The 16447-nt window shown below is 38.6% G+C and overlaps 1 protein-coding gene across 9 annotated transcripts in view; it reads right to left on the bottom strand.

The window, feature by feature from the left end:
• Positions 1-16447, bottom strand: part of PSD3 (pleckstrin and Sec7 domain containing 3) — a gene marked incomplete at its 3' end in the record, with an annotated part of 575664 nt that overhangs the window by 132400 nt on the left and 426817 nt on the right. The window lies entirely within an intron of this gene.

Below are 16447 nucleotides of genomic sequence, written 5' to 3' on the forward strand. Positions count from 1 at the left end.
AAACAAGAAGTGAAAGGAAGAAATTACAACCAATATTCAAGAAATACAAACAATCATAAGAGAATACTAAGGACAGTTATATGTAAACAAATTAGACAAATTTCTAGAAGAAATGGATAAATTCCTAGAAACATAAAATCTTCCAGTACCGAATCAGGAAGAAATAGATAATCTGAACAGACAGATTACTAGTATTGAACATGAATTAGTAATCAAAAAACTCACAACAAAGAAAAGTTCAGGACTGAATGGATCCACAGAGGATTTCTATCAAACATATAAAGAAGAGTCCTCCAAATATTCCCCAAAAATTCAAGAGGAAACACTCCTAAATTCTTTCTTAGAGGCCACCATTACCCTGATACCAAAACCAGACAAAGACACTACAAAAAAAAAGAGAAAACTACAAGCCAATATCTTTGATGAACACAGAAGCAAACATCCTCAACAACGTATTAGGAAACCAAACTCAACAATATATTTAAAAGGACCATACACCATGATCAAGTGGAACTTATTCTAGGGATGCTAGGATGGCTCAGTATCCACAAAACAATCAGTGTGGTACACCACATTAACAAAGCAAAGGATAAAAATCACATGATCATCTCAATAGCTGTAGAAAAAGCATTTGACAAAATTCAACACCCATTTATGACAAAAGTTCTCAACAAAGTTAGTATAGAGACTCTCAGGGTTTCTGTATTTAGCATAATGTCATCTGCAAAGAGTGACAGTTTTACTTCTTCCCTTCCCATTTGGATGACTTTTATTTCTTTTTCTTGTCTTGTTGCTATGATTAGGACTTCTAATACCATGTTAAATAGAAATGACAACAGTATTCATCCTTGTCTCATTCCTGATTTTAGAGAAGCTTTCAGCTTTTCACCATTGAGTGTGATGTTAGCTATGGTTTTGAAAAAATGGCTTTTACTATGTTGAGATAGGTTCCTTCTACACCAACTTTTTTGAGCACTTTTACCATGAATTCAATAGAATTCCTAAGCTTTACACTTTTACTTTTCCTCCCCCTCACATTTTACATTATTGATGTTACAGTTTACATATTTTTATACTGCATAACTAATAACAGACTACTGCAGTTATGATTTTTACTATCTTTGTATTTTAACTTTTAAAATAGAGTTGTAAGTGAATTATACACCACCATTACTGTAGTACAGAATCCAAATTTGACTATTTACAATTACCAATGAGTTTTAATGATACTATCCATGAAATACCATTCTAAGAACGCCCTTTAGCATTTGTTGTAAGTCAGATCTAGCCATAACAAGTTCTCTCAGCTTCTGTTTGTTTCAGGAAGTCTTAATCCATCCTCAATTGTATGTACAATTTCTCCAGGTATAGTAATCTTGGTTGAGCATTTTTCTTTCAATACTTTAAGTACACCATCCCATTCTCTTCTGGCCTGAAAAGTTTCTGTTGAGAAATCCGCCTAAGTATTTTGGGGGTTTTCTTGTATATAACTTCTCTCTTTTCTCTCACTGCTTTTAAAATGTTCATTGCCTTTAACTTTTGATAATTTAATTATAATGTGTCTAGGGGTAGCCCTATTTGGGTTTAACCTATTTGGGGTCCTTTGGGCCTCTCAGATCTGGATGTCTATTTGTCTTTACAGGTTTGGGAACTTTTCAGCTATTATTGATTTAAATATGCTTTCTGTCCCTTTCTCTTTCTCTTCACCTTCTGGAATTCCCATAATAAGAATACTGTTTCTTTTCATTGTGTCCCATAAGTCCCAGAGGCTTTCTTGGCTCTTTTTCGTTTTTTTTTTCTTTTTGTTCCTCTGACTGCATAATTTCAATTTTCCTGTCTTCCAGGTCATTGATACTATCTTCTGCACTGCGAATTCTGCTTTTGAAGCTCTCTATTGAATTCTTTAGTTCAGTTATTGTGTTTTTCCGCTCTAGGATTTGTTTGGCTTTGATGGTTAATATTTCTTTTTTATTGAAGTATAATTGACATGCACATTATGTCAGTTTAAGGAGTAGACCTTAATGATTTGATATCTATATATACATTATACAATTTTCACAATAAGTCTAGTTGCCATCTGTCAATATACAAAATTAATGCAGTATTACTGACGTATTTCCCATGATGTACATTATATCCCATGACCTATTCCTTTCATAAGTGAAAGTTTGTACCTCCTGATCCCCTCTTCCATTTCTCATACCTCCAATCACCCCTCAACTCTGGGAACCATCGATCTGTTCTCTGTATTTATGAGTCTTTGTCCATTTTACTTTTTTAAGATTGCGCATATAAGTGAAATCACACAGTATTTAACATTTTTGGTCTGACTTATTTCACATAGCAGAATATCCTCAAGATCCATGTTAAGTCAGTACGAATGGCAAAATTTCATTTTTTATTATGGCTGAATAATAGTCTGTTGTGTGTATATATATGTATAACTATATATATATATATATATATATGTATATATATATATAGTTATATATACATACCACATCTTCTTTAACCATTCCTCTATCGATGGACACTCAGGTTGCTTCCATATCTTGGCTATTACAAATAATGCTGTAATGAATATGGTGGTACACATATCTTTTCGAGTTAGTGTTTTTGTTTTCCTCAGATAAATACCCCAAAGTGGAATTGCTGGATTGTATGGTGTTTTTAATTTTTTTGAGGAACCACCAGGCTGATTTCCATAGTGGCTGCACCAATTTACAGTCCCACAACAATGCACAAGGGTTCCCTTTTCTCCACATCCTAACACTTACCATTTTTGACTTTCTGATACTAGCCATTCTGACAGGTGTGAAGTGATATCTCACTGTAGTTTTGATTCACATTTCTTAAAAATTAGTGACATTGAACATCTTTTCATGTGCTTGTTGATGATCTATATGTCTTCTTTGGAAAAAAATGTCTGTTCAGCTATTTCTGCCGTTATTTGCTTGAATCTGTTTTCTGCTCCTTTCTTTCTCTCTTCTCCTTCTGGGATTCTACAATGCAGACTTTAGTGCACTTGATGTCATCCCACAGGTGTCTTAAAATGTCCTCATTTTTAAAAATTCTTTTTTCTGTTTTGTTTGGGTGATTTCCACTCCCCTGTCCTCCAGATCCATTCTTCTGTATCATCTTGTCTGCTGTTGATTCCGTCTAGTTTATTTTTCAAGAAAGCTATTATATTCTTCAGCTTTTAAAATTCTGTTTGAAACTTTTTAATATTTTCTTTCAGTTTGTTGAATCTCTTACTGTGTTCATCCATTCTTCTCCTAAGGTCACTGAGCATTTTTATGACCATTACGTTGAATTCTTCAATAGGTATATTACTTAACTCCATTTCACTGCAGGTTTTTCCCCCCAGGGTTTTATCTTGTTCCTTCATTTAGAACATATTGCTCTACTTCCTGATTTTGCTTGACTCTCTATTTCTGTTATTCAAAACAGCTATTTCTCCCTGTCATGAAAGACTGGCCCCACGTGGGAGGTGAACTTTATTATATAATCTTGCCCTAGTTCTTAGCTGTCTCTCAAACTATGTCTTTGCTTCTTTCAGATCCATGGGGTTCCACAAACACAGCCCCTTGTTGGGCTGAGCCTGTCGTTCAAGGTATGCCTCCTGTGTGGGCTGGGGGTGCCCATTGGCTCTGGTGGGTGGTGTGAATGGTGTGGGGTGGTGAAGCTGTCTGTCCATTGGCTCTGGCTGGGTCACACCAGTGGCAGGAGGCTACTCACCCTCCACATTTGTCAGTGCCACATGCAGGCGGTGCAGGGTCAGGCTCAAAACTTTCTGCCCACTGGGACTGTTGGTGCCATGGAGGGAGCAGCTTGCCCACCACCTCTCTTGGTGCCATGCACCTGTGGCTCAGGACTAAGGGGCAGGGTTTCCATTTCTTTGTTGAACTTATTTGTTCATGCATTGTTTTCCTAATTTCATTTAGTTGTCTGTGTTTTCTTGTAGTTCATTAAACTTCTTTAAGAGGACTGTTCTGAATTCTTTGCCTGAGAGTTCACAGATCTCCATTTCTTTAGACTCAGTTATTAGAGCCTTATTAGGTTTTTTTGGTGATGTCATATTTACCTGATTTTTCATGATCCTTGATTCCTCATGTTGGTATCTGCACATTTGAGTAAGTGGTCTCCTCTTTCAGACTTTGCAGGTTCACTTTGGCAGAGACAGTTCTTCATTAGTCAGCTCAGTTTGATTTCTGGACATGTCTGCTGGTTAACATCCTCAGGCAGATGGGGGCTGCAATTATGGCCTATTTGGAGGTGAGCCACCTGAGCTCTGAGACTGGGGATGGGGATGGGTGTCACTGGCTGAGAACAGCTGGATAAGATGGCTGGCTTGGTTCCCTGCCCAAGCAAGGCTATCAGATGGGCTTCACAGTTGCCTGGATTCTCTGGTTAGGCTCACTAGATGGTCAGGTCTGGTACCATACTCTGTAGTAGATGGGGCTATGAATTAGCTTCCCTGCCCTGGAGGGGCAGCAGGATGGGACCCAGGGTCTGCAAGCCTCATTGTTTGGGACCCTGAATCAGTCAAGAGTGTGCCCTGAAAATCTTAGTTAGATGAAGTTACTGGTTTTGCTTTGTGGGTGGAGGAAGCCTTGGGCTACGCTCCATGTTCCGTACCACTGTAGCAGGGCTGTGGATGGGCTGCACAGTTTCCTGGGTGCTCTGGTAAGGCTCCCTGGTTGGGTGGGCTGAAAGCTGTCTTCAGCAGAACCTGGGGCTATGAATTAGTTTCTCTGCCTCAACTCAGCAGGAAGAGTAGCTCCAAGGCCACTGACCCTCTTTGTGTGTAGCCTTGACTCAAGCTGACCTGTGCCCCAAGTTCCCCGGCCAAACAGGGTCAATGGCTTTGCTCTAGGGGGCGATCAGTTCTGCTTACCCTCCTCCTCTCGGCTTGAGCATTGGTGGGTTATGCAGCTTCCAGGTGTCCTCAGCAGCCCTTCCTGTCAGATGGGGCTGGGGCAACTAGATGCAGATGCAGCAGGTGCAACTAGGACTCAGCTCTTCTGCCTGGGCTCGAGCAGACGAGGCTCCAGGGCTGCAGAATTCCTCTTCTGGGGACCTCGTTTAGGCAGACCTGCTGAATTGCCCTGGTCAGACTGAGCCACTGACTTGGTTCTGCAGATGATCAAAGATGCTGGTTGGGATCAATAATTGGCCCTGCAGGTAGGAACTCAGTCTGCCAAGATCCTTGTGATGGTTATTGGAAGCCCCTGACCCTTTCCCATCTCAATTAGATGCCCAGTATTGAGACCCAAGACTCCCAGGTGATTCCCAGGTGCGAGATCAGAGCAGGCTCCTGAAAAGAAATGCACAGTGCTGGGGTGCGGTGGGTTCTGGTTGGCCACTGGTTCTCTTTTCTCACTGGGGAAACCACAGGCTCAGGGGAGACATTTCTGCATGGTGGGTGCTGCACTGACTTGGGGGAAGGGCCATGCAGTCGGCCTGTAGCCTTTCCTCTTACCCTTCTAATACAGTCTGTCTCGTCTCTGAGGCACAGAGGTGCTTCAGACTCCCCTCTATGTTCCAGGAATCTCTCAGTGGTGTCTTTTTCGAAAAGCTGTTACTTGTTGTTCTTGTGAGGGGGAGTAAAGTCAGGAACAACTTATGCTGCCATCTGGGTGATGTCTTTTTTTTAAATTGAAGTATAGTTAATGCATAATATTATATAACTTACAGGTACACAATATAGTGATTCACAATTTTTAAAGGTTATATTCCATTTATAGTTATTATAAAATATTGGTAATATTCCCTGTGCTGTACAATATATCCATGTAGCTTACTTATTTTATACATAGTAGTTTGTACCTTTTAACCCCCTACCCCTCTGTTGCCCCTCCCTTCTTCCTTCTCCCCACTGGTAAACACTAGGTTGTTCTCTTTGTGAGTCTGTTTTTTTGTTGTTGTTTTCATATTCACTAGTTTATTTTTTAGATTCCACATATAAGTGGTATCACAGAGTATTTTTCTTTCTCTGTACGACTTATTTTACTAAGCATAATACCCTCCAAGTCCATTCATGTTGTTGCCAATGACAAAATTTCATTCTTTTTCATGGCTGAGTAGTATTTCAGTGTGTATGTTTGTGTACCACATCTTTATCCATTCGTTGATGGACACTTAGGACGTTTCCATATCTTGGCTACTGTAAATAATACTTCTATGAACACTGGGGTGCAGGTATCTTTCTGAATTAGTAATTTTTCAGAATACAGAATTTTAGGTTGGTGAGTTTTTTCTCTCAACACTTTAGCTGTGTCACGATACTCTCTTCCTGCTTACTAGTCTGTGAAGTCAGATGTTCTTGTGTTTCTTCTTCCACAGGTAAGGTGCTTTTCTCCTCTAGCTTCTTTCAAGAATTTTTCTTTATGTCTGATTTTCTGCAGTATGTAAATGATATGCCTGGGTGTAGTTTTTGTCACACCTCTAATTTTTATCCTGCTCGGTTTTCTCTGAGCTTCCTGGATCAATGGCTTGGTGTCTGACATTAACTTGGGGGAAATTCTCAGTCACTGTTGCTTCACGCATTTCCTTTGTCACCCCCTGCCCCACTCCTTGTCTCTCTCTCTCCTCTTCTCTTTCTGGCACACATTATGTATCTGTTTTTAATTGTTGGTAGTCGTCCCACAGTTCTTGGATATTTTGTTCCTTCTCCTCTTCCTAGTGAATTTTCTCTTTGCTTTTCCATTTTTGAAGTTTCTACTGACATATTCTTAAGCTTTCAGAGATTCTTTTCTCAGATGTGACTGGTCTACTAATGAGCCCATCGAAAGCATTCTTTACTTCTGTTATAGTGTTTTTGATCTCTAGCATTTCTTTTTGATCCTTCTTAGATTTCCATTTCTTTGCTCACATGGTCCATCTGTTCTGCATGCTGCGTACTGTACTTATTAGAGCCCTTGGCATATTAATCATTGTTGCTTTATGTTCCTGGTCTGATGATTCCAAATCCCTGCTATATCTGAGTCTGGTTCTGATGCTGGCTCTGTCTCTCCAAACCATGTTTATTACCTTTTAGTATGGCTTGTAATTTTCTCTTGAAAGTCAGAATCAATGTAGTGAGTAAAAGGAAATGCTACAAATAGGGCTTTAGTAATGTAATGGTAAGGTGGGGAAGGAAAGCATTCTACAGTGCTCTGATTTGGTCTCAGTCTTTAGTCAGCCTGTGGCTCTGAACTGTGAACTTCACATGAGCGTCTCAGTACCCACCCCCAGCATCAAACGGAACACTCTCTACCCTCTGCCTAACTGTGTGGCAAACCCAGAGGGTCAGGCTTTCCTCTGCTCCTTTAGTTCTGGTTTCTCAGTCTGTATTCAAGTTAGGTGGGCTGCACTCAGCCAGCCTGGCAGTCACTCAGGTTCCCACTGCATTTTCCAACCTAACTTTCTAGGGTGCCTTGCACTTTGGGTTACACAGTGGATGACTGACTTCATTTGACTCAGTATTTTGTGTACATACTTCTCTTGCCAGAACATTAAAGACAGGAGTGGGGTGTGAATCAGGCCATCCACCTTGAGCATCCAATCAATACCATGAACATCATCCTAACTTAATTTCTCAACCTCACAACCACCCTAAAAAGATAGAGGTTATGAACTCACTGAAAAACCAAGCTTCAGACAGGTCAACCTCACATGGTAGTTAACAGGGGCCTCCCTGATTAAAAGGATTTGAAAGTCACTGCACTATCCACAGGGATGCCTGTTGAGCACAGTAGGCTGCAAGTGGCCAAGCCCTTTCTTGTCTACAGGAGGGAGTCATTGCCAGCTCAGAAATGATTACATGGAGCCTTTAGCTGCCAGGCAGTGCACTAGGCGGTGGGAAGATCAAAATGATTAAGACCCTTTGAGGACTCATAGTCCAGTAGGGAAAAAAAATACAAATAATAATGGGTAATGTTTTTATAAAAAGGAGTATTATAATATGCACCTCAATAGAGTTGAGCACAAAACAGTGTAGGACCAGAGAAGAGGGAAGAGTTCATATCAAATATGCTGAATCACAAGCACAAGAAATCTGTATGGAGTCTAATGGGGTGATGGATTGTGACAGTAATTATACAGCTCTGTAAATTTACCAAAAAACATGAAATCAGACATTTAAATGGGTGAATTTTATAGTATATAAATTATACCTCAATAAATTTGTTTTTAAAAATGAATATAGTGGTTGAGTGCAGGCACAGAATACTAAGTTGAGTATCAACCCAATATTGTGAACAGGTGATTGCTGGAAAATAAAGTGAAGAATAAACTTATAAAAAATGTGCTGACTTGTCATGTGGCTTCGATTTTACATCATATGGCACAAGGCAGGATGAGTTTAAAATTGATCTGTCTTTGTCACTTACCAAAAATAAAAAATAACAACCATGAAGTTAAATTTTAAAATTTTGATGAAAACAGGAAATACATTTTATTTTCTAAAATTACCTTATTCTGACACAGGCATCTTAACTGTAAAAAAGAGAATATGCTTTTATTAAAAATGTCAAGCTTCATCATTAGCCCTTTAACACTAACAAGAATGCTGCCAGCTGGGAGGAGGATGTAGGCTTTCTGGAATAAAGGATCTGACTGCATGTTTGACGACTGTAGCACCCTTTCCAAACTAAGAAAAACTTAACTGTAGATGTTAATATGGTTTTAACAAAAAGTTGTTGGAAATACACTGGGGTCAAGACAGATGTCAGATGTTTCAGAAGTTGTACTACGAAATTTTTAATGGGCAACTAAAAATAACTTCCTTATTACTGATCATGCTAAATTTTTCAACTATGAAAATGTAGGTTTGTGTGTATATCACAATGCACACATGCAAAATGCTCAATGAAATCCAAACACCTATGATCTAAAATGTCCCAGGCACTAAGTGAGCCACTGTATGCATATTATGCTTCATGTAGAAATTATATTTATTATATTTTCCTCTGTATCATTTTTTAACAAAAAGCAAAGGCTTAGCAATTGATATAGATGATATAAAATTCTAAATCATCAGCATATTAGGAAAAAACACTTTCCTTATATCCCAGCCTTTATAACTTTTTGCACCTTAGGGATTTAAAATTGCTTTGGGATGAGTGGGCTACTAACATTACAGCCACATTCCATTTGCTCTCCAACCTGTCTGCTCAGCATATTCTGCAGTTAAAGATAATATTTGTAAATTACATCACTTTCATCATGATCTTTGTGGATATTAACGCTGTTACAACAATAAAATCCTTAAAAATTCTAAGTATCCATCTCAGTCTCATCATTGAGATGCCACTTACACAGAGGGTGGACTTTTTTTTTTTCACTTGCCCTTTTAAAGCTAAACATTGGATGACAAATGTGTCCAGTTTCCTATCTACCTGAGTTTAACATATTCGAGATGACTGAAAAAAAAATAGGTACTTACAGATTAAATGTTAAGTGTGAACTATGATTCAGATTCTTAATAAAATTATATTTCACAGAGCTATGTAAGAGACTTCCCTAACTCTAAACCTTGAAATCTTCCTTCAAATACCAAAATCCAGGAGACTGATACATGTTCAATATCATTTTTAGCCAACAAATTTTTAAGTGAAATCAATTCTTCAGCTCAAAATCTAATTCAAGTTAATGATCACCTTTTTATAGCTAAGGCATTGCTTTTCTTTCCTTATCTTATATTCAAAATATTTTCAACGAATTTATATATAGAACAATCAAACCAATAACATCCTTTACACATCCCTTACACATTTACCCTTAGTTAATATTCATATAGGTTGTCTTCTAAATTTTTGAATTCCACCTAATATTAACATTAGAATTATTGTTACGCTAAGAGTCCAGCATGATTAGTATTTTCCATTTAGGAATGTGAGGGTGATCTAACCAAGCAATGATCATGGACTTGTCAAATCTTATTTTTTTCTAGTATTTTCAATGAGTGCAATGTTTAATAGTATGAGCACCCCAAATGGATAATTGAGTTTTAACCCTTTTTTATAGTCAAATATCTCACACAGTTTCATTAATTTTTCCATGGTTAGTTCTCTCTCTACCAGTAATTTCTCATGCCAACCCTCCTACCTCTTTCCCCAGATATACACACTCCAATATTTCTTTATATACTTATTATACTCACTGTTTGTACAACCACTGTCCAACTTATGGCAACTTTTCTGTCTTAGTTTTCTCACTAGTAATTACAATCAACCTACAGATGGCTATTTTGAAGTTTAAAACAAGAACTAATCTTGGACGTCTTAGATCAGAGTACCACATAAATGTCTTGATCCAAAGTAACTTGTCTGAGTAAGAAAGTTTTCCTTTATCTACATCTACTATTAAGAAACACTATCGTGATTAACAATTTCATACATCTAGATTCACTAGGACATTAGGATAATAGTTATCTAACAGAATAAGTAACTGCAAAAATGAATTACCATGATTTATCTTTTTTACAGAAATAAAACAATTTTACTTCAAGGTAAAAAAATTTTAAAATAAGACAAAGAAATGCCCTTTTCTTTAGCATACAAGTTCAAATCTAAAAGGTATACATAGGAAATTTCAATTTTTCTTCCTGGAGGACTCTAATGTTGGCAAATAAAAAATCAGGGAGAATTGTAACATAAGAAAATGATAAAACTTAAATGCAAGGTGATAAATTATATTCATCAGCTAAAGGTGCCTTATCTAAATCAGTCTAAGTTTGAAAAACTCTGTTGAGAGAAAATAAACTATCTTTTTGAGATGGCCATTTCCTAAAGAGCAAGAATTGAGACTACATTTTAACTGATATGTATTACTAACTAAAATAAAATTAGAATCAACATTGTGTTAAATAAAATACAAAAAGGGACCAGGTAATAAAAATAAAAGAGTTCTAGAAGAGTTCTTTTCTTAGAAAAGGGCTTTTATCAGAGACTACATAGCAAAGAGACTTTGGAAGCAGTTGTTAATGTTGGATTCAGACCTTTGGACTGGACAAAGAATTAAAGCACCACATAAAAGACAAAGCAGTCCCACTGCTTTTATCATTCTCTAACAACACACACAGACATAAACACAGGTACACACACCCACAGGTACTCACAGGCAGTGTCACCCAGGTAAAGAAGAGGGAGAAAATCTTTGCAGAGCTTTCCCTACTTCCTAAAATCAACCAATAAATGGGTAGCACTGGTTTCCTGAAAAGACTAGTCATAACTAAAGTTCATTTAAAAAATGATAAAGAGGCCAAACAATGAACTATTGGTATTTAAAACCACACTTCTGAAAGCTGAGGGCTTCCATAACATGATCTGAAAGACAGAAAGGCCCCAATGTGCCAGGATATCACCTATCAGGGCCAGGACAATTCGATATAAGAGGGCAAATAGAAAACAATTTAATTCAGAAGCAAAAACAAAGGTATTAAACTGCTCTGGTAAACTGAGTTCTAGAGTAACATAAAATAGCAAAAATTACTCCATGATACAGCATTGTAAAAATGCTTATTCAGAGCTAAAAGAACAACTATGCATAATGATAAGCAAGGTCAATAATGCTGCAACCTACACACTGAGGGAAGAAACATCAGAGTGGAGGGGTCCAAAAGTATATTATTTAAATCTAATACTGTTGTGTCTTTTAAAAATGAAGCTGGATATGTGAATTTTTAATATTTCTTAAAACTAGGGTAAGGGAGATTTCCTACAATCCTAAATACAATAAAATACAATAAAGCAGTACACATGAAAGTCCAAAGTAGAAGAAGACCATTAATTTTCCTAGTGAGTAATACTGCACTTTTATTTTGCTTTTCTGTTAATTGCTGTATTCCCTGAAAATCCTCAGGTAGCTAAATTTTAAGCAATTCTAACATAAGTTATAAGTGCCTGTATCCACTTCAACTCACCTTACCATCCCATCCCAATCAGAAAGAGTAACCACTCCTCACTTAAAAATAAATAAACATGTCAATTAGGCTGTAAGATTTTTTAAGGCCAGGGAAAATGTCTTAATGCCTTTTCTTCTCTGCAAATTTCCATCATACCGCCTAGCACAAAGAAGCTTTATGAATAAAGAATAACTGAGCAAAGGAAGTGGGGAAGAAATGGTGATTCTCCTGCACAAGGGAGCCGAGACCTTCCACAGGCAGTCTGGCTACTTGCACTTCTCATTACAGCTTTTAAGTTTTAGTCTTTCTACAGTCTGCACCCTCCAACCGCCCCCATGTTGTGTTCTTCTTAGGCAGAGAACCTCTGTCTTTTTCATATTTGTATCTAGAGCTCAGCACTGGGCCAGGCACAGAAGCAGCTGCTTCAAAGGTTGTTTGTGGAATAGATGAATGATTAGTAATTCTAGGAGCATTTCACGAGACTAAAACTTTAATATAAATCTCTCTTAATACACATTCAGATATGACCCCTGCCCAGCAAAGACTTGATAAGAGTACGTGGCTACAAAAAAGTGAAGCAGCATGGCGCTGCCAAGGGGAGTGAGGTGGCTGGGAAAACTAATCCTCGCTTTGCTCCTACACTGATTGTGTGACTCCGGATCTGTTAACTTCTTGACTCCATTTGCCTAATACATGAAAGGAGAACATTGGACTGGAGTAGGTAGTACTTTTCAAAAAATTTTTCTTCAGTACAGATTACTTAGGAAAAGCAATAGTAAGTAGAATGCCAAATACATCTTTTAAAAAGGATAAAAATGGGGCTGCTTTGGTCATTTGAAATAGGTGTGACACTTGTGTGAGGTAGAACTGTGTCCCTGTCATCTTCCCCTTTTCCCTCACTCACATTACCTAGGGAGGCCCCCAGACATCTCCCTGAACACTAAGGCTCCATGAAACCCATTTAGACAGCCAATGAACTCTAAGTTCCCTCTAGCTAAAGCATCCCATATTTCTATGATTTGATTTCTTCTAAGGCTCTAAAATCAATGTCATATCCCATTTACCATCACATCAAAATGAATAAGGAGGACTCCCTCTTGTGAGAGCACCAGGATCACAACTAGCTGCTGGATAATCATCGACAGGAGGACACTAGAATTCACCAAAAAAGATACCCCACGTCCAAGGACAAAGGAGAAGCCACAGTGAGATGGTAGGAGGGGCACAATCACAGTAAAATCAAGTCCCATAACTGCTGGGTGGGTGACTCACAGACTGGAGAACACTTATACCACAGAACTTCACCAACTGGAGTGAAGGTTCTGAGCCCAACGTCAGGCTTCCCAACCTGGGGGTCCGGAAACGGGAGGAGGAATTCCTAGAGAATCACACTTTGAAGCCTACTGGGATTTGATTGCAGGACTTCAACAGAACTGGGGGAAACAGAGACTCCACTTTTGGAGGGCACACACAAAGTAGCGTGTGCATCGGGACCCAGGGGAAGGAGCAGGGACCCCAGGAGAGACAGAACTAGACCTACATGCTAGTGTCAGAGGGTCTCCTGCGGAGGCAGGGGCTGGCTGTGGCTCACTGTGGACACAAGGACACTGGCAGCAGAAGTTCTGGGAAGTACTCCTTGGCATGAGCCCTCGCAGAGTCTGCCATTAGCCCCACCAAAGACCCCAGGTAGGCTCCAGTGTTGGGTTGCCTCAAGCCAAACAACCAACAGGGAGGGAACTCAGCTCCACCCATCAGCAGTCAAGCAGATTAAAGTTTTACTGAGCTCCGCCCACCAGAGCAACAGTCAGCTCTACCCACCACCAGTCCCTCCCATCAGGAAACTTACATAAGCCTCTTAGATAGCCTCATCCACCAGAGGGCAGACAGCAGAAGCAAGAAGTACAATCCTGCAGCCTGTGGAACAAAAACCACATTCACAGAAAGAGAGACAAGATGAAAAGGCAGAGGGCTACGTACCAGCAGAAGGAACAAGATAAAACCTCAGAAAAGCAATTAAATGAAGTAGAGATAGGCAACCTTCCAGAAAAAGCATTCAGAATAATGATAGTGAAGATGATCCAGGACCTCGGAAAAAGAATGGAGGCAAAGACTGAGAAGATTCAAGAAATGTTTAACAAAGACCTAGAAGAATTAAAGAACAAACAAACAGAGATGAACAACACAATAACTGAAATGAAAACTATACTAGAAGGAATCAATAGCAGAATAACTGAGGCAGAAGAACGGATAAGTGACCAGGAAGACACAATGGTGGAATTCACTGCTGCAGAACAAAATAAAGCTAAAAGGATGAAAAGAAAAGAAGACAGCCTAAGAGACCTCTGGGACAACATTAAACGCAACAACATATGCATTATAGAGGTCCCAGAAGGAGAAGAGAGAGAGAAAGGACCAGAGAAAATATTTGAAGAGATTATAGTCGAAAACTTCCTTAACATGGGAAAGGAAATAGCCACCCAAGTCCAGGAAGCACAGAGAGTCCCATACAGGATAAACCCAAGGAGAAACATGCCAAGACAAATAGTAATTAAATTTGCAAAACTTAAAGCCAAAGAAAAATTATTAAAAGCAGCAAGGGAAAAATGACAAATAACATACAAGGGAACAACCATAAGGTTAACAGCTGATTTCTCAGCAGAAATTCTACAAGCCAGAAGAGAGTGGCATGATATACATAAAGTGATGAAAGGGAAGAACCAACAACCAAGATTACTCTACCCGGCAAGGATCACATTCAATTCGATGGAGAAATCAAAAGCTTTACAGACAAGCAAAAGCTAAGAGAATTCAGCACCACCAAACCAGCTCTACAACAAATGTTAAAGGAACTTCTCTAAATGAGAAATACGAGAAAAGGAAAGAACGTACAAAAACAAACCCAAAGCAATTAAGAAAATGGTAATAGGAACATCCATATTGATAACTACCTTAAATGAGAATGGATTAAATGCTCCAGCCAAAAGACACAGACTTGCTGAATAGATACAAAAATAAGACCCATATATATGATGCCTACAAGAGACTCACTTCAGACCTAGGGACACATAGAGAGTGAAAGTGAGGGGATGGAAAAAGATATTGCATGCAAATGGAAATCAATAGAAAGCTGGAGTAGCAATACTCATATCAGATAAAATACACTTTAAAATAAAGAATGTTATATGGACTTCCCTGGTGGCGCAGTGGTTGACAGCCTGCCTGCCGATGCAGGGGACATGGGTTCGTGCCCCGGTCCGGGAGGATCCCACATGCCGTGGAGCGGCTGGGCCTGTGACCCAAGGCCACTGAGCCTGTGTGCCCGGAGCCTGTGCTCCGCAGTGGGAGAGGCCACAGCGGTGAAAGGCCTGCGTACCGCAAAAAAATAAATAAATAAGTAAAAAGAATGTTACCAGAGACAAGGAAGGACACTACATATGATCAGGGGATCAATCCAAGAAGAAGTTACAACAATTATAAATATATATGCTTCCAACATAGGAGCACCTCAATACATAAGGCAACTGCTAACAGCTATAAAAGAGGAAATCGACAGTAACACAATAATAGTGGAGGACTTTAACACCTCACTTACACCAATGGACAGACAGATCATCCAAAATGAAAATAAATAAGGAAACAGAAGCTTTAAATGACAAATACACCAGATAGATTTAATTGATATTTATAGGACATTCCATCCAAAAACAACAGAATACACTTTCTTCTCAAGTGCGCACGGAACATTCTGCAGGATAGATCACATCTTGGGTCACAAATCAAGCCTCAATAAATTTAAGAAAATTGAAATCATATCAAGCATCTTTTCTGACCACAAAGCTATGAGATTACAAATCAATTACAGGGAAAAAATGTAAAAAACACAAACACACGGTGGGTAAACAATACGTTACTAAATAACCAAGAGATCACTGAAGAAATCAAAGAGGAAATCAAAAAATACCTAGAGACAAAAGACAATGAAAACACGACAATCCAAAACCTATGGGCTGCAGCAAAAGCAGTTCTAAGAATGAAGTTTATAGCTATACAAGTCTACCTCAAGAAACAAGAAAAATCGCAAATAAACAATCTAGCCTTACACCTAAAGGAACTAGAGAAAGAAGAACAAACAAAACACAAAGTTAGCAGAAGGAAAGAAATCATAAAGATCAGAGCAGAAATAAATGAAATAGAAACAAAGAAAAGAATAGCAAAGATCAATAAAACTAAAAGCTGGTTCTTCGAGAAGATAAACAAAATTGGCAAACCATTAGCCAGACTCATCAAGAAAAAGAGGGAGAGGACTGAAATCAATAAAATTATAAATGAAAAAGGAGAAGTTACAACAGACACCATACAAATACAACGCATCCTAAGAGACTACTACAAGCAACCCTATGCCAATAAAATGGACAACCTGGAAGAAATGGACAAATTCTTAGAAAGGTATAACCTTCCAAGACTGAACCAGGAAGAAACAGAAAATATGAAGAGACCAATCACAAGTAATGAAATTGAAACTGTGATTAAAAATCATCCAACAAACAAAAGTCCAGAACT

Source organism: Mesoplodon mirus (genome assembly GCF_964341445.2).
Source record: "Mesoplodon mirus genome assembly, chromosome: 20".
NCBI classification, from domain to species: domain Eukaryota; kingdom Metazoa; phylum Chordata; class Mammalia; order Artiodactyla; family Ziphiidae; genus Mesoplodon; species Mesoplodon mirus.